Below are 23750 nucleotides of genomic sequence, written 5' to 3'. Positions count from 1 at the left end.
TGTATAACTGAAGTCTCCACGTGATTGTCTACAGGGAATGGCTCAGGTGGTGTGAGGTCTGTGGGGCCTATTCTTAGAGTCAGTGGTAAGCTGGATTTCATTTTACCGTCTGAGTTCGAGTCGCTGGGGCGGTAACAAAGGTGGCGGTGCATTCAGATATCCTGGTGTGTGTGTGTGTCCTATCTTAGCTTCCAAGCACGGGTTCATTTATTCTAATTAATAAACCAGTGATGCGTGCACATGCTGGTAAATGAGAGTTAGAGGGACGGAACCCCAACGTTACCACATGAATAACAAATCAGAGAAAGAGTTGTTGAACACACACACACACACACACACACACACACACGCGCCCCAGGTCCTCCTCCTACATCCTAGGAGATTGCAACAACAAAATGGTATTCTCCTGATGCAAAACGAAATGGAAAATATTACTACCATTACGCAAAACTTGATACATTAAAGATGACATGGCCGTGAGCTGATTTGTTAATAGGCTGTTAGTAGCTAATAAACAGTGTTTCATATGGATTTATCAGCAAAACTGCTGGGGGGGGGGGACAATGCCTTTTCCCCCATTTGTTCTCAAAATGACATTACACAGCTTGCTCATAGATCAACCTTTATTAAATATCCAATGTTGACATATTATGATACAATATGTTGAATACAGTCGTCACAACTGAACCACATCTGTACCTGCCGTATCTGCCACTCAAAATGAATATGTCCTTTTAACCCCAACAGTCGATTTACCGCAGCCCCTCAAAAATCTAATTAGGATAATAATAATAATAGAAAAACATTAAAAAACGTCATTTTAAGCTGTTTTTTTGTATTGGATGCGTCTCAATACATCACATCCGCCGATGTCGCACTTCCGCATCTGTGGTGAAAGGAGACAGAGCTGGAGCGGTGTTTGTCAGACCATGAGACATCTGTGGTGAAAGGAGCCCGAGCTGGAGCGGTGTTTGTCAGACCATGAGACATCTGTGGTGAAAGGAGCCCGAGCTGGAGCGGTGTTTGTCAGACCATGAGACATCTGTGGTGAAAGGAGACAGAGCTGGAGCGGTGTTTGTCAGACCATGAGACATCTGTGGTGAAAGGAGCCCGAGCTGGAGCGGTGTTTGTCAGACCATGAGACATCTGTGGTGAAAGGAGCCCGAGCTGGAGCGGTGTTTGTCAGACCATGAGACATCTGTGGTGAAAGGAGCCCGAGCTGGAGCGGTGTTTGTCAGACCATGAGACATCTGTGGTGAAAGGAGCCCGAGCTGGAGCGGTGTTTGTCAGACCATGAGACATCTGTGGTGAAAGGAGACAGAGCTGGAGCGGTGTTTGTCAGACCATGAGACATCTGTGGTGAAAGGAGCCCGAGCTGGAGCGGTGTTTGTCAGACCATGAGACATCTGTGGTGAAAGGAGCCCGAGCTGGAGCGGTGTTTGTCAGACCATGAGACATCTGTGGTGAAAGGAGCCCGAGCTGGAGCGGTGTTTGTCAGACCATGAGACATCTGTGGTGAAAGGAGACAGAGCTGGAGCGGTGTTTGTCAGACCATGAGACATCTGTGGTGAAAGGAGCCCGAGCTGGAGCGGTGTTTGTCAGACCATGAGACATCTGTGGTGAAAGGAGACAGAGCTGGAGCGGTGTTTGTCAGACCATGAGACATCTGTGGTGAAAGGAGCCCGAGCTGGAGCGGTGTTTGTCAGACCATGAGACATCTGTGGTGAAAGGAGACAGAGCTGGAGCGGTGTTTGTCAGACCATGAGGGATCCCAAAAATCGGTATTTTCACTAAATTGTTTGTAGTGTCTGAACGGTTTGCCCTACAAAGAGTTCTGACCCCTCTATGGAAAGATGAGACTCTCACAGCCATACAAAATTAATATGTCCTTTCAAATCACCAACTCCCATTGAATACTGTTTCAAATCACCAACTCCCATTGCATACTGTTTCAAATCACCAACTCCCATTGCATACTATTTTAAATCACCAACTCCCATTGCATACTATTTTAAAATCACCAACTCCCATTGCATACTGTTTAAAATCACCAACTCCCATTGCATACTGTTTAAAATCACCAACTCCCATTGCATACTGTTTAAAATCACCAACTCCCATTGCATACTATTTTAAATCACCAACTCCCATTGCATACTGTTTAAAATCACCAACTCCCATTGCATACTGTTTAAAATCACCAACTCCCATTGCATACTGTTTTAAATCACCAACTCCCATTGCATACTGTTTTAAATCACCAACTCCCATTGCATACTGTTTTAAATCACCAACTCCCATTGCATACTGTTTTAAATCACCAACTCCCATTGCATACTGTTTTAAATCACTAACTCCCATTGCATACTGTTTTAAATCACCAACTCCCATTGCATACTGTTTTAAATCACCAACTCCCATTGCATACTGTTTTAAATCACCAACTCCCATTGCATACTGTTTTAAATCACCAACTCCCATTGCATACTGTTTTAAATCACCAACTCCCATTGCATACTGTTTTAAATCACTAACTCCCATTGCATACTGTTTCTTCTTCTCTCTATATTTTACATGAAGATTTTGTTTTCCTTAAAATCCTTAAGAGTCTATAGACGCACCCATGCGCCAATCTGAGTAACAATTTTAAAAAATCCCCATCAAAAGCCGTCAGTTCAAGCTAGAGAAATCAGTTTTTAGCGTGAACAGCGTCTCAATCCACCGCAACCACTTATGTCGGCCTTCCGCATCTGTAGTGGAAGGTGGCTAAGCTACAGCGGTGTTTGTTAGACCATGAGACATCCTGAAAATCAGTCTTCTCACGAATACGTCTGTAGCTTCAGAACCTTTTGGCCTGCAAACTAACATGACCCCACTGTGGAAAGGGGAGACTCAAGAACACGATGGTGTTCTCCGATGTTGTTCTTTGCTCGACGACCCCAACAAATGTCACAAGATTCGTCTGAAGGTAACGGATACAAATGAATGGAATTATGGAGGTAGTTTTGTGCAAACAAAAATAATAAGGGGTTAAATATGTGTAAAAAATATATATATATTTCCCGAGCTTTCTTATATCCTAGGTTAACCTCTAAGCTAACATATGGAATTGTTTAAGATGGTGTCACGTCCTGACCATAGAGAGCCTTTATTTTCTATGGTGGAGTAGGTCAGGGCGTGACTGGGGGGGTTAGTCTAGTTTATATTTTTTTATGTGGGGTTCTAGTTTTGTTTTCTATGTTGGTGATTGGTATGATTCCCAATTAGAGGCAGCTGATAATCGTCGTCTCTAATTGGGGATCATATTTAGGTAGCCTTTTCCCACCTGTGTTTTCTGGGATATTGTTTTGAGTCAGTGCACGTAGCACCTCTGTAGTCACGGTTCGTTGTTAGTTTATTGTTTAGTTTTGCTAAGTTTCACTTTATAATAAATCAGATTGAATCAACATCTGCTGCGCCTTGGTCTGTCTCTACAAACGATCATGACAGATGGTCATGCCATGGATCATTTAGCTGTTTGATTATGAATTTTAGGACCCCTTATGGAATATAAAAACATATTTAGAAATTCTTTAATAAACTATTGAATTTGGCCTTTACTATTATTATAGCCCATAGAACACATTGAATAACACATTCAGAAACGGAAAGAAAGACATAAAAAATAAGGTTTTGAAGTGTCTGTCCAATATCTAGGAGATATAAGAAAGCTTAAGAAATATATTTGGTTTTTTGTACACATATTTAACCCCTTATTTATGTTGGCACAAAATGACCCCCATACTTCCATTCGTGGCCTATGCCCATGATATCTCTAGCTTAAACTGATGGATTTTTATGGGTATTTTATTACGTTACTTAAACTTATGCACGGGTGCGTCAATTAACTCGTAAGGATTTTTTATAAACAGTGTATTTTCCTTAAACAGTGTCTTTTCCTTAAACAGTGTCTTTTCCTTAAACAGTGTCTTTTCCTTAAACAGTGTCTTTTCCTTAAACAGTGTCTTTTCCTTAAACAGTGTCTTTTCCTTAAACAGTGTCTTTTCCTTAAACAGTGTATTTTCCTTAAACAGTGTATTTTCCTTAAACAGTGTATTTTCCTTAAACAGCGTCTTTCCTTAAACAGTGTCTTTCCTTAAACAGTCTTTTCCTTAAACAGTCTTTTCCTTAAACAGTGTCTTTCCTCTTCTCTTTCCTCTGCTCTAGTCTCATCCTCACAGTTGTTAATGTATTGGTCTATTAACTGTTTACTAAGCACCCTTGTCGACAGACAGCACAATTATAGCCCCCCCTCTCACTGCCAGTGCTTAGCGGTTAAATCTCTGTAATGAGACGTGCAATGCTACGCTGTTCTTCTTTATATCACGTCGTGGAGATGCACCACTAAGCCCTGATACCCAGAATGCACTAAAACTATCCTGTCACATGGAATAAACTGTCTCCCCTCTCTCGCCACGGAAAGCAGAGCCGTTGCTGAGCAGGGGTGAGCGGGTGAAGGAGTGGGTGGGGGGTTAATGGAGAGGTAAAGTGAAGCTGAGCACAGACAGAGGTTCCCCCCTCCCCAACCCAAGGCCAAACACCATGCTATCAACAGAAATGAGGACAGTAAACGCCATCTGCCTCAGCTCCCACCCCCATCAATAGTACTACCTCATCACTGAGCATTCCATTCTGATCCACCCTTTCACTAACCCATTCCTGAACGATCCACCACTCTCCCTCCCCACCTCAATCAATAACCTACTCCATCAGGCCCTGAGAACAATCAGGCCCCCTCCCCCCAACACCCTGACTGTCACCTTCAACCCCTAAGCACTGCCACTGAACACACACCTTCCAACAATCCCACCAGGCTAGTGAAGCGGCACTGAACACACACCTTCCAACAATCCCACCAGGCTAGTGAAGCTGCACTGAACACACACCTTCCAACAATCCCACCAGGCTAGTGAAGCAGCACTGAACACACATCTTCCATCAATCCCACCAGGCTAGTGAAGCAGCACTGAACACACACCTTCCAACAATCCCACCAGGCTAGTGAAGCTGCACTGAACACACACCTTCCATCAATCCCACCAGGCTAGTGAAGCTGCACTGAACACACACCTTCCATCAATCCCACCAGGCTAGTGAAGCAGCACTGAACACACACCTTCCAACAATCCCACCAGGCTAGTGAAGCAGCACTGAACACACATCTTCCATCAATCCCACCAGGCTAGTGAAGCAGCACTGAACACACACCTTCCAACAATCCCACCAGGCTAGTGAAGCTGCACTGAACACACACCTTCCAACAATCCCACCAGGCTAGTGAAGCTGCACTGAACACACACCTTCCAACAATCCCACCAGGCTAGTGAAGCAGCACTGAACACACACCTTCCATCAATCCCACCAGGCTAGTGAAGCAGCACTGAACACACACCTTCCAACAATCCCACCAGGCTAGTGAAGCTGCACTGAACACACACCTTCCAACAATCCCACCAGGCTAGTGAAGCTGCACTGAACACACACCTTCCAACAATCCCACCAGGCTAGTGAAGCAGCACTGGGAAACACGTTAACCTCAAACGTCACGTCCGTCAAAGAATAAGTGAAGTGCAGTCAAAGAAGTGGACATACTGCAGCAACCACTACATACTCAATTCCCTTCTTTCAGCAGCTGTAGCCAGTTACTGTCAGGTCCAGACAGAACCCAACAAACAAGGCATCATTAGAAATAAACACAGTGTGTCACCTATGCATTCAATGCCCTTCTCTCAGGAGCTGCATGTCGCTAGTCACTGACAGGGCTAGGTGTTCTGAGGACCGCCCACGCTGTGTCGACCCCATTCCCCCCCGCCTTCCCATCAGGCCGTACCGCAGTTGCTCTGGCGGTGTTTGCTCGGGCAGTGGCAGATACCTGCAGTGTGTCCGTGACGCCACCCGCCTTCGCTCCTGTCCGAACACATTTTCTGTGACACACACACCCTGTGACACCGGTGTCTCGAGTTCTCTAACACTCTGGGCAAAGAGCAGGAGAGAAGATGCCCAACTCACGTTGTCGACCTGAGTTAATGTTTACCGTATAGTCTCAAACTGACTTTGTGTGACTAGTGAATCACCGACTGATATGAATGAACAAGGTATTCACGTGTACAGTGATACTACACTAGCTATGAAAGTATCCTGGGGTGTAGATATGGATTTATATAGGGAACATATATTAAATGAATCTGGTTATATGTTCAAGGCTTGTAAGCCCTTTTCCTATGGCACATAACAGTATCATTCATTTGTGTCAGTTACATAACAATATCAGTGGAATGTCAGTAGAATGGCATCACATTCCATAATGTTACCCATTATCCCATTATAATATCCATAGGCCTCAGGGTGTCTGAAAGGCACCCTATTCCCAATGGAGTGCCTAGGGAATAGGGTACCATTTCAGATGCACTTCTAGTGTGCGATTGTTGCCAGCAAATTAACCCGAAGCCATTTGCAATATCCTAGCATCTGCAGATACACGTAGCGCAGATGTCTCAAGCACAGTGAGTGTCTTAGTTAGTGATTAACCTTTCACATTCAACATGGAGAAATCAGGGAGGTAGTTTGATTCAGCTCAGTATAATCAGGGTCTTGCTGTTGGGCGGGGGGGGGGCTTGGAAGGACACAGCCGAGATGCTCCCACAGTCTAAATGTCATGCTGTTTATAGTGACTAATCAAGCTTCAATGTGGTGTTTATTTCAACTGTCAGGCCTTTTATGTTTGTTTGTGTACAAGCGCTTTGAGTGAAGTAAGATACCAGAGTGGAGTAGTCTGTGCATATGTACACTGTTTCATTCTACCTCTCTGCGTCCTCTCTCTCCCTCCCTCCACCAGTCTGTCTCTTCAGTTCTCTCTCCTTCCTTTCTCCCCCCCATCGCTCTGTGTGACTAGAGTCATTAGCATTACAGCGGACACTTTCTTCTCAATTAACCATGTCGGTAAATCAAGCAAAACACCCTAGCAACACATGCCCATCCTGCATAGCAACGCATATTCTAAGAACAAAGTGTATCATAGCGGGGGGTTATAAAAACAATAAAAGGCATTTTCCATAGGAGCCCCTGTTCTAATCCGCCTGAATGAAAGACAAGTTGTTTCCTTTGTAACCGTCTAAATGGGAATACGATCCCAAACGAGCCAACTCTGTCACCGAAGTGAGTGAACCTGGAGAGTGGTCAGCTCTCTGTGACGATCTGGGTGTAGTGGGTGCGAAGTCAGGTGCAGGAAGCAGAGAGTTCAGGGTAGTGCTATTTAATGCACAAACAGTGAACATAAGCCACCCCACGAAACACAGGGTGCACACGAAACAAATGCCCCAAACACAGGGACTTAAACAGTCCAGCAAAAACCCACAAAATGGGAAACACGTTAACCTCAAATGTGCACACTAGTCACACAAACAATCCCGCACAAAGAGCAGGCGGGCCTACTGGTAAATAAAGCCCGACTAATCAGCCTAAACACAAAACAGGTGAAACCAATAAACAGAAAGGGGGGAAAGGACCAGTGGCAGCTAGTAAGCCGGTGACGACGACCGCCGAGCGCCACCCGAACAGGAAGGGGAGCCACCTTCGGTAGGAGTCGTGACACTCTCGTAATTAACTTTCTGTGCCAGGCACGGTTTCCAGTGCACACACGCGCACACACACAGCTTGCCTTAGATAACATATTGCCATTCAGTACAAGGAAATATGGTAGATTATATTTTCCCCTACGAAAGACAATTATCCTGCAAAATGAAAAACTGGATTCATATTCTGTTATGTTTTATGTATGATAAACCTGGGGCCAATGGAGCAAACATGTATTGAATTCCAGTATTTATATGGGGCTTGCCTAACAGCAATTTTGTTTATCATAGTTTCATATTTATGAAGGCATAAACAGCCGTTAGTGCTGATAGACAATATTGTTTTATGAGATATTTCTAAATATGGAATGACGATATCATGAACAATTTGTACGCACCGTTCGTGCGAAGTCAAGCAGTGAACATTCAGTCCAGGAAGACTATTTACTGTCTTCACAGAACATTCTCTCTCCAGAGCATTCTCTCTCCATCTTCTCCCACAAAATTCCATGTATCCAATAATGGAATAACTTTGTGGAACCTTTGAATGGCTGGTCATTTGCATGAGTTTTGTGATTTCCATGGAAAGGTGGCCTATTGTATGGTTCAGTAAAGGTTCCCTGGGTTGGACAGAAACCTTATTTCCAGGAGAGTTCTGCTTGAGAGAACCCATCTCCTCTTGTCCTCATCGTCCTCCACCCCCTCCATTTCCCTCCTTGTGCTGTCCTCAAATCCACCTTTCCTCCCTCTCTTCCTACCGCACCTCCACCTCTACTCCTACCTGCTCCCTCTCTCATCCCATCCACCGTCACCCCGGAGGCCCCAGGTCCGTGAGATGGGACCTCCACTCGTCACCCGTGGCTAGAGATGGAACGGTCCATCTGTACTGACCACATGGCAGGGGACAGGCCAACTTAAGTATGGACAGGTCTGTGGGGATGGGAAGGGGCCGTATGGGTGTATGAATTGTAATGAGAGCCCTGGTGGATCCCTTTGCACACATACATACTATGTCTGTTGTTTCAAAAAGAGATCGGGACAATTCCCATTCCAGGCTCCAAATTGGTCGTAAAATGCAAAACAGTCCATCTAAAATGTTACTAAAGCATTTCATAGTTTGTATTCAATATCAAACTCAATCTAGAAGCTACATTAGAAATGCCCCTAAGGCTGGTACAAATCTCCATCCCATGTATATGGTCAGAAGCAAAACCAATAACCCAGACTTATTGACTATAACTTCATACGTTATTCAAAGCACCATCCAGAAAAACTATCATCCTTAACCGAGCAGACTTCAGAGTGGCTGGAAGCTCGTCTATAAACCCAGAGCATCATATTACCCACATCCAGACACGGATGGTCTTGGAATTGACTGGAGGCACCAGTAGCAACCCATTAGGTTGTAACTTGGCGTGTGTCTCAAATGTCACTCAATACCCTACATAGTGCACTACTTTGACCCAAAGTAGTGCACTATGTAGGGACTAGGGTGCCGATTGAGACACATTCTTGGTAATGGCGTAAACATATAGTGAACTGTGGCAGTTATCTAAACGGGGATGTCAACTCTAGTGCGCTCATTTAAAGAGCGGTGATAGTCCGTAATGAGCGCGGCTACGCACTTTTCAACCCTACTGGCACTGGCGCTGTCCGTTTAGATTCGTTAATGTTGCATTGTTAAAATGTGCTACCTCGTCTTCTTAAAAATGTATTATGCGAGTCACACTACAAAGTCATACAGCCACAAAAGTTATGTTATTTACTAAAAAGGGACATGCTGTAGCACATATTGACTTAAGCTATGGAAAGTGGGTCATTATTATTTGCCCCGCACACTATCTTTCTTTCTTTTATTTAACCTTTATTTAACCTTTATTTAACCTTTATTTAACCTTTATTTAACCAGGCAAGTCAATTATGAACACATTCTTACTTATAATGATGGCCTAGCAAGAGTTAAAAAGCCTCCTGTGGGTATGTGGGCTGGGATTAAAATAAATCAAAAATAGGACAAAACACACATCATGACAAAAGAGACACCGCAACACTACATAAAGAGAGACCTAAGACAGTAACACAACATGACAGCAACACACCATGACAACACAGCATGCTAGTAGCACAACATGACAACAACACAACATGGCAGCAACATGACAACACAACATTCTCTTAGCACAAGACAACACATGGTAGCAACACAACATGGTAGCAGCACAACATGACAACACAAATGGTAGCAGCACAATATGACAACAACACAGCATGATAGCAACACAACATGACTCCACAAAGCAAGTACTGCAGGCTCTAGTTTTATCTTATCTTGATTATTATGATTATTTTTGGGGCGGCAGGGTAGGCTAGCGGTTAGAGCGTTGGACTAGTAACCGGAAGGTTGCAAGGTCAAACCCCTGAGCTGACAAGGTACAAATCTGTCGTTCTGCCCCTGAACAAGCAGTTAACCCACTGTTCCTAGGCCGTCATTGAAAATAAGAATTTGTTCTTAACTGACTTGCCTAGTTAAATAAAGGTAAAACAAATTGTCAAGAAGAAAGACCTAGTTAAGCTGCAGCTGGCCCAGAACAGAGCAGCACATCTTGCTCTTCAGTTGAGGAAAGACTGACTGCTTCACTTCTTGTTTTTATAAAACAATGTGTTGGAAATTCCTAATTGTTTGCACAGTCAACTTACACACAGCACTGACAGCACGGACTACTTCACCAGACATGCCACCAGGGGTCTTTTCACAATCCCCAGGTCCAGAATAAATGAAAGGAAACATACAGGAAACATACGGCCATGAGTGCATGAACTCCCTTCCATCTTATATAGCATAAGTGAACAGCAAACCTAGTTTCAAAACACAAATAAAGCAACACCTAACAGCACAACACCTCTCCCCCATGTGACCTACCGGTTGTGTGTATGAACTGACATGTATGTGTAACTAATAGATGCACACACAAACTACTTGTGAATGTTTTTAAATGTATGTAAATTGTGAAGTATTTTGTCTGTAATGTATTTTTCGTTACATGTCGGACACCAGTAAGACTAGATGTCACCATTGGCGTCGTCTAATGGGGATCCTAATGAATTAAAATCAAACATGGTAGCAGCACAACATGACAATAAGACATCATGGTAGCAACACAACATGACAACAACACATCATGGTAGCAACACTTCATGACAACAACACATCATGGGAGCAACACTTCATGACAACAACACATCATGGTAGCAACACAACATGACAACAACACATCATGGTAGCAACACTTCATGACAACAACACATGGGAGCAACACTTCATGACAACAACACATCATGGTAGCAACACTACATGACAACAACACATCATGGTAGCAACACTTCATGACAACAACACATCATGGTAGCAACACTACATGGCAGAAGCACAACATGTCAGCAGCAAAAACATTGTTAGGCACAGACAACAGCACAAATAAAAAAAATCCACAAAGAATGCATCACACGAACCAGCCACAAGTGTCATTAAGTGTCCATGATTGAGTTTTTGAGTTTAGAGATGGAAATAAAACTGTCCAGTTTGAGTGTTTTTTTGCAGCTTGTTCCAGTTGCTAGCTGCAGTGAACTGAAAAGAGGAGTGACCAAGGGAAGTGGGTGCTTTGGTGATTTTTAACAGAATGTGACTGGCAGAACGGATGCTGTATGTGGAGTATGAGGGTTGCAGTAGGTATCTCAGATAGGGGGGAGTGAGGCCTAAAAGGGTTTTATAAATAAGCATCAACCAGTGGGTCTTGCGCCAGGTATACAGAGATGGCCAGTTTACAGAGGAGTATAGAGTGCAGTGATGTGATGTGTCCTATAAGGAGCATTGGTGGCAAATCTGCCTCTCGAGAGCCCCCTTACCAACTAATGTATAAATTACGTCTCCGTAATCTAGTATGGGTAGAATGGTCCTTTGAATCAGAGTGAGGAAACCAAGTCTAGATTTAACCTTTGCCTGCAGCTTGGATATGTGCTGAGAGACGGACAGTGTACTGTCTATCCATACTCCCAAGTACTTGTATGAGGAGACTAACTCAAGCTCTAAACCCTCAGAGGTAGTCATCACACCGAATCACATGACCTTTGTTTTGGAGGTGTTCAGAACAAGGTTTAGGGCAGAGAACGCTTGCTGGGCACTAAAAAACCTGTGTTGTAGAGTGGTCAACACACAAGTATGACTGTATCATCTGCATATAAGTGGATGAGAGTGATTCCTAGAGCTTGAACTTTGTTGTTGATTTAAATTGAGAAGAGCGTGGGGCCTAGGCTTGAGTCGTGGGGTACTTCCTTGGTGACAGGCAGTGGCTGAGACAGCAGATAGGTGAGACAGATGAGAGAGGTAGTTAGCAAACCAGGCCAAAGACCCTCAGAGACACCAATAGTCCTTAGCCGACCCACAAGAATGGAATGGTCTACACGTATCAAAAGCTTTGGCCAAGTCAATAAAAATAACAGCACAAGACTGCTTAGAGTCAATGGCAGAGGTGACATAATAAAGGACCTTAAGGTTGTAGTATCCATAACCAAAGCGGAAACCAGATTGCGTAACAGAGAGAATACTATAGACATCAAGAATGCCAGTCAGTTGATTATTGACAAGTTTTGCCAATGTGGGGCGGCAGGGTAGCCTAGTGGTTAGAGCGTTGGACTAGTAACCGAAAGGAAGCAAGTTCAAATCCCCGAGCTGACAAGGTACAAATCTGTCGTTCTGCCCCTGAACAGGCAGTTAACCCACTGTTCCTAGTCCGTCATTGAAAATAAGAATTTGTTCCTAACTAACTTGCCTAGTTAAACAAAGGTAAAAAAAAAAATAAGCAGGGCAAGATAGAAATTGGCCTATAACAGAGAGCATTAGCTTGATCTCCCCCTTTAAATAAACGATGCACCATGGCTGCCTTCCAAGCACTGGGAACCTCCCCAGACAGGTTAAAAAGGTGAGAGATGGGCTTGGCGATGATAAGGGCTTCAACCTTAAAGAAGAAAGGGTCTAAACCATCTGACCCAGATGTTTTTTTGGGGTCAAGCTTAAGGAGCTCCTTTAGCACCTCAGACTGCAGGGAGGAGCATCAGGGCTAGTCGAATTAGAAGGGCTGGGAGATCTGTCTTACCCTAATCACTACAGCTAAAAAAGCTATACATCACCTTTACTCTCCCTCACCCTCCATTTGGCAAATCTGACCATAACTATATCCACTTGATTCCTGCTTACAAGCAAAAACTCAAACAGGAAGTACCAGTGACACTCTCAACACGGAAGTGGTCCGATGAAGTGGCTACTAAGCTACAGGTTCACAGACTGGAATATGTTCTGGGATTCATCCGATGGCATTGAGGAGTTTACCACATCAGTCACCAACTTCATTAACAAGTGCATCGATGACGTCATCCCCACAGTGACCATCAGGCAACATCTGTGCTGAGATAAAGGCTAGAGCTGCCACATGCGGCAGGGTAGCCTAGTGGTTAGAGCGTTGGACTAGTAACCGAAAGGTTGCAAGTTCGAATCCCCGAGCTGACAAGGTACAAATCTGACGTTCTGCCCCTGACCAGGCACCCACTGTTCCTAGGCCGTTTAATTTAAGGAGTGGGACACTAATCTGGGTGGTTATAAGAAATAAGCTTTCCGACCAACCATCAAACCGACAAAGAGTCAACACAAGATTAAGATCGAATCCTACAGCACCAGCTCTGAAGCTCGTCGGATGTGGCAGGGCTGGCAAACTATCATGGATTACAAAGGGAAACCGAGCTGCCCAGTGAAAAGAGCCTACCAGATGAGCTAAATGCATTCAATTCTCACTTTGAAGCAAGCAAAACTGAATTATGCAGACAACTGTGTGCTCTCTGTAGCCGATATGAGTAAGACCTTTAAACAGGTTAACATTCACAAGGCTGCAGGACCAGACGGATGTACTGACCATCTGGCAAGTGTCTTAACCTACATGTTTCAAGCAAGAATGTCAAAGTAACCTGTGTAATTGACTATTGTTCTGTCACACTCACATCTGTAGCAATGAAATGTTTTGAAAGGCTAGTCATGGCTCACACCATCACCCAGACACACTGGACCCACTCCAATTCACATATCTCCCCAACAGATCCACAGATGACACAATCTCCATTGTCCTCCACACTGCCCTTTCCCACCTGGACCAGAGGACCACCTATGAGAGAATATTGTTCATTGACTACAGCTCACCATTCAACACCATAGTGCCCTCCAAGCACATCACTAAGTTAAGGACCCTGGGACTGAACACCTCCCTCTGCAACTGTATCCTGGACATCCTGATGAACCGCCCCCAGGTGGAAAGGGTAGGCAACAACACATCTGCCATGCTGACCCTCAACATGGGGGCCCCTCAGGGGTGCGTGCTTTGTCTCCTCCTGTACACCCACGACTGCGTGGCCTAGCACGACTCTGCCGACACAACAGTGGTAGGCCTGATCACATACGAGGATGAGACAGTCTATAGGGAGGTCAGAGACCTGGCAGTGTGTTGCCAGGACAACAACCTCTACCTCAACTTCAGTAAGACAAAGGAGATGATCACGGACTGCAAGAAATTGAGCACTCCCCCATTCACATCAACAAGGCTGTAGTGGAATTGGTCGAAGGCTTCAAGTTCCTCGGTGTCCACGTCACTAAGGATTAATCATGGTCCACACACACCAACACAGTCATAAAGAGGGCACAACTACCCTCAGGAGGCTGAAAAGATTTGGCATGGGCCCTCAGATCCTCAAACATTTCTACAGCTAAACCAATGAGAGCATCTTGACAGGCTGCATCACCGCTTGCTATGGCAACTGCTTGACATTCTGACCGTAAGGCGCTACAGAGCATAATGTTTACGGCCCAGCACATCACTGGGGCCGAGCTCCCTGCCATCCAGGACCTTTATACCAGGAGGTGTCAGTGGAATGCCCTAAAAATTGCCCAAGACTCCAGCCACCCAAGTCATAGACTGTTCTCTCTGCTACCCATGGCAAGCATTACCGATGCACCAAGTCTGGAACCAACAGTACCCTGAACAGCTTCTACTCCCAAGCCATAAAACTGCTAAATAGTTATTCCAGGTAGCTATTTGGATAACTATTTAACTATCGGCATTTACCCTTTCTGCATTAACTTTTTTTGTTACTCATCACATACGCTGCTGCTACCATTTACTATCTGTCACTTTATTCCTAGTTATGTACATACACATCTACTTCAATGATCTCGTACCCCTGCACATCCACTCAGTACTGCTGCCCAGTGTAGTTATGTACATACACATCTACCTCAATTACCTCGTACCCCTGCTCATCCACTCAGTACTGGTGCCCAGTGTATAGAGCAATCGCTGCTCATTGTGTATTTATTAATACTTTTATTATTACGGGTTTTACTTTTCTATTATTTCTCTATTTTCTTTCTCTCTGCATTGTTGGGAAGGGCCCGTAAGAACGCAGTCTACACCTGTTGATTACGAAGCATGTGACGAATAAACATTTGATTTGATTTGATACCTCAACTCCTTTTTTATACTTCCGGCGCCGACAGAGATGGCCGCCTCGCTTCGCATTCCTAGGAAACTATGCAGTTTTTAGTTTTTTTTATGTTGGTATTTCTTACATTGGTACCCCAGGTCATCTTAGGTTTCATTACATACAGTCGAGAAGAACTACTGAACATAAGAGCAGCGTCAACTCACCATCAGTACAACCAAGAATATGACTTTCGCGAAGCGGATCCTGTGTTCTGCCTTTCACCCAGGACAACGGAATGGATCCCAGCCGGCGACCCCAAAAAACTACTTTGTAAAAGGGGGAAACGAAGCGGTCTTCTGGTCAGACTCCGGAGACGGGCACATCGTGCACCACTCCCTAGCATTCTTCTCGCCAATGTCCAGTCTCTTGACAACAAGGTTGATGAAATCCGAGCAAGGGTAGCATTCCAGAGGGACATCAGAGACTGTAACGTTCTTTGCTTCACGGAAACATGGCTCACTGGAGAGACGCTATCGGAGTCGGTGCAGCCAGCTGGTTTCTCCACGCATCGCGCCGACAGAAACAAACATCTTTCTGGTAAGAAGAGGGGCGGGGGCGTATGCTTCATGGTTAACGTGACGTGGTGTGGCCACAACAACATACAGGAACTCAAGTCCTTCTGTTCACCTGATTTAGAATTCCTCACAATCAAATGTCGACCGCATTATCTACCAAGGGAATTCTCTTCGATTATAATCACAGCCGTATATATTCCCCCCCAAGCAGACACATCGATGGCTCTGAACAAACTTTATTTGACTCTTTGCAAACTGGAATCCATATATCCGGAGGCTGCATTCATTGTAGCTGGGGATTTTAACAAGGCTAATCTGAAAACAAGACTCCCTAAATTGTATCAGCATATCGATTGCGCAACCAGGGTTGGAAAAACCTTGGATCATTGCTATTCTAACTTCCGCGACGCATATAAGGCCCTGCCCTGCTCTCCTTTCGGAAAAGCTGACCACGAATCCATTTTGTTGATCCCTGCCTACAGACAGAAACTAAAACAAGAAGCTCCCGCGCTGAGGTCTGTTCAACGCTGGTCCGACCAATCTGATTCCACACTCCAAGACTGCTTCCATCACGTGGACTGGGATATGTTTCGTATTGCGTCAGACAACAACATTGACGAATACGCTGATTCGGTGAGCGAGTTCATTAGAACGTGCGTTGAAGATGTCGTTCCCATAGCAACGATTAAAACATTCCCAAACCAGAAACCGTGGATTGATGGCAGCATTCGCGTGAAACTGAAAGCGCGAACCACTGCTTTTAATCAGGGAAAGGTGACCGGAAACATGACCGAATACAAACAGTGTAACTTTTCCCTCCGCAAGGCAATCAAACAAGCTAAGCGTCAGTATAGAGACAAAGTAGAATCTCAATTCAACGGCTCAGACACAAGAGGTATGTGGCAGGGTCTACAGTCAATCACGGATTACAAAAAGAAAACCAGCCCCGTCACGGACCAGGATGCCTTGCTCCCAGGCAGACTAAATAACTTTTTTGCCCGCTTTGAGGACAATACAGTGCCACTGACACGGCCCGCAACTAAAACATGCAGACTCTCCTTCACTGCAGCCGACGTGAGGAAAACATTTAAACGTGTCAACCCTCGCAAGGCTGCAGGCCCAGACGGCATCCCCAGCCGCACCCTCAGAGCATGCGCAGACCAGCTGGCTGGTGTGTTTACGGACATATTCAATCAATCCCTATCCCAGTCTGTTGTTCCCACATGCTCCAAGAGGGCCACCATTGTTCCTGTTCCCAAGAAAGCTAAGGTAACTGAGCTAAATGACTACCGCCCCGTAGCACTCACTTCCGTCATCATGAAGTGCTTTGAGAGACTAGTCAAGGACCATATCACCTCCACCCTACCTGACACCCTAGACCCACTCCAATTTGCTTACCGCCCATATAGGTCCACAGACGATGCAATCTCAACCACACTGCACACTGCCCTAACCCATCTGGACAAGAGGAATACCTATGTGAGAATGCTGTTCATCGACTACAGCTCGGCATTTAACACCATAGTGCCCTCCAAGACCCTGGGTCTCGACCCCGCCCTGTGCAACTGGGTACTGGACTTCCTGACGGGCCGCCCCCAGGTGGTGAGGGTAGGCAACAACATCTCCACCCCTCTGATCCTCAACACTGGGGCCCCACAAGGGTACGTTCTGAGCCCTCTCCTGTACTCCCTGTTCACCCACGACTGCGTGGCCACGCACGCCTCCAACTCAATCATCAAGTTTGCGGACGACACAACAGTGGTAGGCTTGATTACCAACAACGACGAGATGGCCTACAGGGAGGAGGTGAGGGCCCTCGGAGTGTGGTGTCAGGAAAATAACCTCACACTCAACAAAACTAAGGAGATGATTGTGGACTTCAGGAAACAGCAGAGGGAACACCCCCCTATCCACATCGATGGAACAGTAGTGGAGAGTTTTAAGTTAAGTTCCTCTGCGTACACATCACAGACAAACTGAATTGGTCCACCCACACAGACAGCATCGTGAAGATGGCGCAGCAGCGCCTCTTCAACCTCAGGAGGCTGAAGAAATTCGACTTGTCACCAAAAGCACTCACAAACTTCTACAGATGCACAATCGAGAGCATCCTGTCGGGCTGTATCACCGCCTGGTACGGCAACTGCTCCGCCCACAACCGTAAGGCTCTCCAGAGGGTAGTGAGGTCTGCACAACGCATCACCGGGGGCAAACTACCTGCCCTCCAGGACACCTACACCACCCGATGTCACAGGAAGGCCATAAAGATCATCAAGGACAACAACCACCCGAGCCACTGCCTGTTCACCCCGCTATCATCCAGAAGGCAAGGTCAGTACAGGTGCATAAAAGCTGGGACCGAGAGACTGAAAAACAGCTTCTATCTCAAGGCCATCAGACTGTTAAACAGCCACCACTAACATTGAGTGGCTGCTGCCAACACACTGACTCAACTCCAGCCACTTTAATAATGGGAATTGATGGGAAATTATGTAAAATATATCACTAGCCACTTTAAACAATGCTACCTAATATAATGTTTACATACCTTACATTATTCATCTCATATGTATACGTATTAACTGTACTCTATATCATCTACTGCATCTTTATGTAATACATGTATCACTAGCCACTTTAAACTATGCCACTTTGTTACATACTCATCTCATATGTATATACTGCACTCAATACCATCTACTGTATCTTGCCTATGCCGCTCTGTACCATCAGTCATTCATATATCTTTATGTACATATTCTTTATCCCCTTACACTATAAGGTAGTAGTTTTGGAATTGTTAGCTAGATTACTTGTTGGTCATTACTGCATTGTCGGAACTAGAAGCACAAGCATTTCGCTACACTCGCATTAACATCTGCTAACCATGTGTATGTGACAAATAAAATTTGATTTGATTTGATCTGATTGGTAATGATCTGAGATAGAAATAGGGAGTCCCGTGATTTTATGATCCTTATGGGCCCTGGTCAAATGTAGTAGACTAAAAAGGGAGCCATTGGGACAAACACACATTGTCTCAGTGAGGTAACTAATCGGTGTCTACGGTGGTGATCAACTCTCTCTCTCACTCAGTTCTTCTCTGTCACCGGGCCCTATTATCCTCCTGTACATAGAAGGAAGGGAGCTATAGAATTCTCCTGCAACTCTCCAACAGTTCCATTTAGAATTCTGGAGCCCGGCAGCGAAGCCAAGGGCAAGTCTCACGGCTGCTTGTGTTCCTCAAGAGTATATGTGTTTTTTGTTTGCTATACGTGTGTGTCTGCTGTGTGATTGTATGTGTGTGTGTGTGTGTGTGTGTGTGTTTTACTGTGTGTGTATGCACACACAAGTAGTTGTGTATATGTGTGTGTGTACAACTGCATCTTAATTCCAATGTAATCACCCCCATCATCCACTCCAAATGGAGAAGTGAATCTCAGTGGAGCGAGGGAGCGGAGTGGAGGAGAGGCGTAGAGAGAGGCTTTGGAATCTGTTTATGATATTATTGAGACAAAGCCACCTCTGCATAATTCATGACACGAGGGAGCGAGATAAGGGGATGAGGCGTGCGAATCAGTCCCGTGTGATGCTTTTATCATAACAGACCAAGTGCAGGCTGACAACTTGGTGGTGGGTCTGTGTCGTGTGTGTGTGTGTGTGTGTGTGTGTGTGTGTGTGTGTGTTCATGCCTGCATATACAGAAGGGAATTGGCGATTGGAGTTGACAGCAGAGTGGATTATATCTGCTCTGCCTGGGTATTGGTGCTCCGCTGCGTCACTGAAACACACTTTACCATAGGGATACGCTTTGTATTAAGCTCCGGTGTTAGGTCGACACCGGCTGCTGGAGGCAAGCGCACGTGACAAAATCTGTTATTTTTCTCTCCCTACACTTCCTCAAGGTCGTGTCTTCACTCAGCAGTGAACACAACACAATACTTAGCCCCTGACTGACTATCATCAGTGACTGACTATCATCAGTGACTGATAGGGAGCCTGAAGAATGTAAGCTCTTCTATTTTCAGACCGGAGACCAGACACTTCTGGCCCTGAGCTAAGTAACGAACTTTCATCACTCAAAGATTGCATCTGAAATGGCACCCTATTTCCTGTATAGTGCACCACTTTTGACAAGACGGCCCTGGTTAAAAGTAGTGCACCATATAGGGGGCTTGTCTACTTAATATTTTCTATTTTGGGACCAGGCAATACTGGTCGTCAGCAGAGACACTGTTCTGTCACACTGACTAGCATTTGAATGGAACCCTCACTCAAAGGTAGAGGCTATAGAGGCCATAGAGACATGCTGTACACTATAAAATGCTTCATTGGTACATAGGGATGTCTGTCTCAGGCTATTCTAAAGGTTTGACGACTCTGAGCCTTCTTGTCGCTGTTGATGACCTTTGAGGATACTTTCTTTTTTTGTCTTCTACATTCCTTCCTTCACATGTTCTTCTTTGTTATGATTGCCAGTTCAGCCCGTTTGTGGTGGGTGACAGCACCTCAGACTAGAGGCAGCAACAACTTCAGCTATGTTCACAATGCTTTCCGTCTGAACATAGATCTGTGCCCCAGCAAATGTCAATGTAAGTGCCCACCCTCCCTCTCCAGTGTATTGAACATGAACACCAGTAAGCACTTTACCCTCCCCTTTAGTTTTCAAAGTGACCCAACACATAGCCAGACACCGCGGGGGAGAAAAGCATAGCAGTACTATGCTTGTCCTTAAACCACCCTTTGACCTCAAACTCCAGTCACTATGGAGCTCTCTATGATTTCAGCACTCTCCTGTGAAACAAGAAGGCACACCTGTCAAAACACAACAAACTCAGCGCGGTAAGGCAGTCAAATGTCTAACCTGTACATGCAACCAGACAGCTGTGGACGCTACTTTACATTCAACAGCAACACAAACGATGACTGTGGAAGAACTGAAGGTGAAGAAGAAAAGCATCTGATTTTCTACTTTTTTTTAACCTTCCTACCTACAGTACTGGGGCTGGTTAGGTTTGTTACGGAGGTCAGCGGCGCTGCATGGGGCAGAATAGTATACATGTTGAGGCAGGGTGCTATTCATAATCGCTCAGGAATGAAGCTGAACTTTTGGGATGTTTGACCTATGTGTTACTTTGCACATCGATACTTTTCACATTGAGTCCCAGTATGCCTTGCCTCAGAGTGAATTTAGCAATACATTGGGGCAGTACACTGTGGTACACCTACTGTGCTCTTCTACCTGCTTTCCTGTCCATCTCTCCATCCCCTGATGTCTCCCTAATGATGAGCGGGTGGAGAACAGTAGCACTGAAGAGTAGCACTGAAGAGTGGCACTGAACACAGACAGACAGACAGACAGACAGACAGACAGACAGACAGACAGACAGACAGACAGACAGACAGACAGACACATATTACCATTCACAGTCACATCTCTTAAAACATCCATTTAACCCAAAAACTACCGCTCCAAAACCGGCCAATGAAAGCTCACGCTCATATTCATGCAATAAAAGGAGGGCTTAATCTAATCTATAATTAGTTTTGTTAGGTTTCAATGCATCACTGTCAGTAGTGATAGAGTGGGTTTGGAAGCGTGTCTTTTGGTGCTTCGCCAGAGCCACCCAGATCAATTGTTCATCCACAGTTGAGATGAGCTTTCATTGTTCAGAGAAGTTAAGTCTTACACAGGCTGTTACTGCCACCAACTGGCTAGAACCAGTATTGCACACACTTTCTGTCATCCACAAAACAATTGTCATCATCAACTAGATGTTGTTATTCTTACTCACGAACATAAGACAACACTGAAAACCAAGTTTCCAAAGAAGACAACAATAACAGTTATACATTATAAACTGGGGGAACTAACTTGAGTCTCTGCAGTCTTCAGTCTGTGATCTCGTCCCTTGGTTCCCCAAGTTTGTTCAGTAGATGGTCTTGGCAGGTCTGGGTTGTATCCAGCTGCCAGTTCATATTTGTTTCATCACCAGCTAGCTACAGATTGTAACACCAGATAATGTGATTTAACCATTTTTTGGAGTAACCATTATACTGGGAGTTACATGCTTGCCTATTCAAAATGTCAGCAGAGATTTTTCAACTAAGCTGGTTGGTATTGGCGATACTATCTTTGTCCTCAATTTGTGGAAACTAGAGTCTCAAAATGTCCGTGTCCAGTTGCAGGGGTCAGTTTGAATTTAGAAAATGCCTCGTTATTAAATTAAATGTTTTTCCCTACATGAAGCAAGTCAACAACGTGTATGCTGCCATCTTGTCTTTTTGTAATCTTCTCTAATTGATTGAGACAGGTGGGTCCACCCCAAAGTGCTGCATGTCATGATGACAGACACCTGTCTCGATCAATGAGAGAAGAGCAGTTGTTGTGGGGGGTTAAGTGCTTTGCTCAAGAGCACAAATGCAGGCATCTAGGATTTGATATCAGTTGCTAGCTCACTTCTGCAGACTGACAGACCCAAGACTCAAACTGGCAACCACACAACTTTGCTCTCAGAACAGCCTCAATGTGGTGGGGCATGGCCTCTACAAGGTGTCGAGAGTGTTCCACAGGGATGATGGCCCATGTTGACTCCAATGCTTCCCACAGTTGTGTGAAGTTGGCTGGATGTCCTTCGGGTGGTAGACCATTATTGATGCACACAGGAAACTGCTGAGCATGAAAAACCCAGCAGCATTGCAGACCTATTAAACGCAGATACTTTCACTCCCCTTTAAGACCTACTAAACATGGATACCTTCACTTCCCTTTAAGACCTATTAAACGCGGATACCTTCACTCCCCTTTAAGACCTACTAAACATGGATACCTTCACTTCCCTTTAAGACCTATTAAACGCGGATACCTTCCCTCCCCTTTAAGACCTATTAAACATGGATACCTTCACTCCCCTGTAAGACCTATTAAACACGGATACCTTCACTCCCCTTTAAGACCTACTAAACATGGATACCTTCACTCCCCTTTAAGACCTACTAAACATGGATACCTTCACTCCCCTGTAACACCTATTAAACATGGATACCTTCACTCCCCTTTAAGACCTACTAAACATGGATACCTTCACTCCCCTGTAACACCTACTAAACATGGATACCTTCACTTCCCTTTAAGACCTATTAAACGCGGATACCTTCACTCCCCTTTAAGACCTACTAAACATGGATACCTTCACTTCCCTTTAAGACCTACTAAACATGGATACCTTCACTTCCCTTTAAGACCTATTAAACGCGGATACCTTCCCTCCCCTTTAAGACCTATTAAACATGGATACCTTCACTCCCCTGTAAGACCTATTAAACACGGATACCTTCACTCCCCTTTAAGACCTACTAAACATGGATACCTTCACTCCCCTTTAAGACCTACTAAACATGGATACCTTCACTCCCCTGTAACACCTATTAAACATGGATACCTTCACTCCCCTGTAACACCTATTAAACATGGATACCTTCATTCTGCTTTAAGACCTATTAAACGCGGATACCTTCACTCCCCTTTAAGACCTACTAAACATGGATACCTTCACTCCCCTTTAAGACCTACTAAACACGGATGCCTTCACTCCCCTGTAAGACCTACTAAACATGGATACCTTCACTTCCCTTTAAGACCTATTAAACGCGGATACCTTCACTCCCCTTTAAGACCTACTAAACATGGATACCTTCACTTCCCTTTAAGACCTACTAAACATGGATACCTTCACTTCCCTTTAAGACCTATTAAACGCGGATACCTTCCCTCCCCTTTAAGACCTATTAAACATGGATACCTTCACTCCCCTGTAAGACCTATTAAACACGGATACCTTCACTCCCCTTTAAGACCTACTAAACATGGATACCTTCACTCCCCTTTAAGACCTACTAAACATGGATACCTTCACTCCCCTGTAACACCTATTAAACATGGATACCTTCACTCCCCTGTAACACCTATTAAACATGGATACCTTCATTCTGCTTTAAGACCTATTAAACGCGGATACCTTCACTCCCCTTTAAGACCTACTAAACA

At 44.8% G+C, this 23750-nt stretch overlaps 1 long non-coding RNA gene across 1 annotated transcript; it reads right to left on the bottom strand.

Annotated features, from left to right (window-relative positions):
- Positions 1–1659: 1659 nt before the first annotated feature.
- On the bottom strand, positions 1660–22076 carry LOC118936727. Its single transcript, XR_005034201.1, has 3 exons — positions 21579–22076; positions 20946–21039; positions 1660–1718 (listed from the first exon to the last, which is right to left on the bottom strand). It is a non-coding gene; the product is annotated as an uncharacterized LOC118936727 (long non-coding RNA).
- Between the last annotated feature and the right edge of the window lie 1674 nt (positions 22077–23750).

This window comes from Oncorhynchus mykiss, chromosome 10 (genome assembly GCF_013265735.2).
Source record: "Oncorhynchus mykiss isolate Arlee chromosome 10, USDA_OmykA_1.1, whole genome shotgun sequence".
NCBI lineage: Eukaryota > Metazoa > Chordata > Actinopteri > Salmoniformes > Salmonidae > Oncorhynchus > Oncorhynchus mykiss.
Note: the sequence above shows the minus strand (reverse complement) of the source record. Positions and strands in the feature narration are given on the sequence as shown.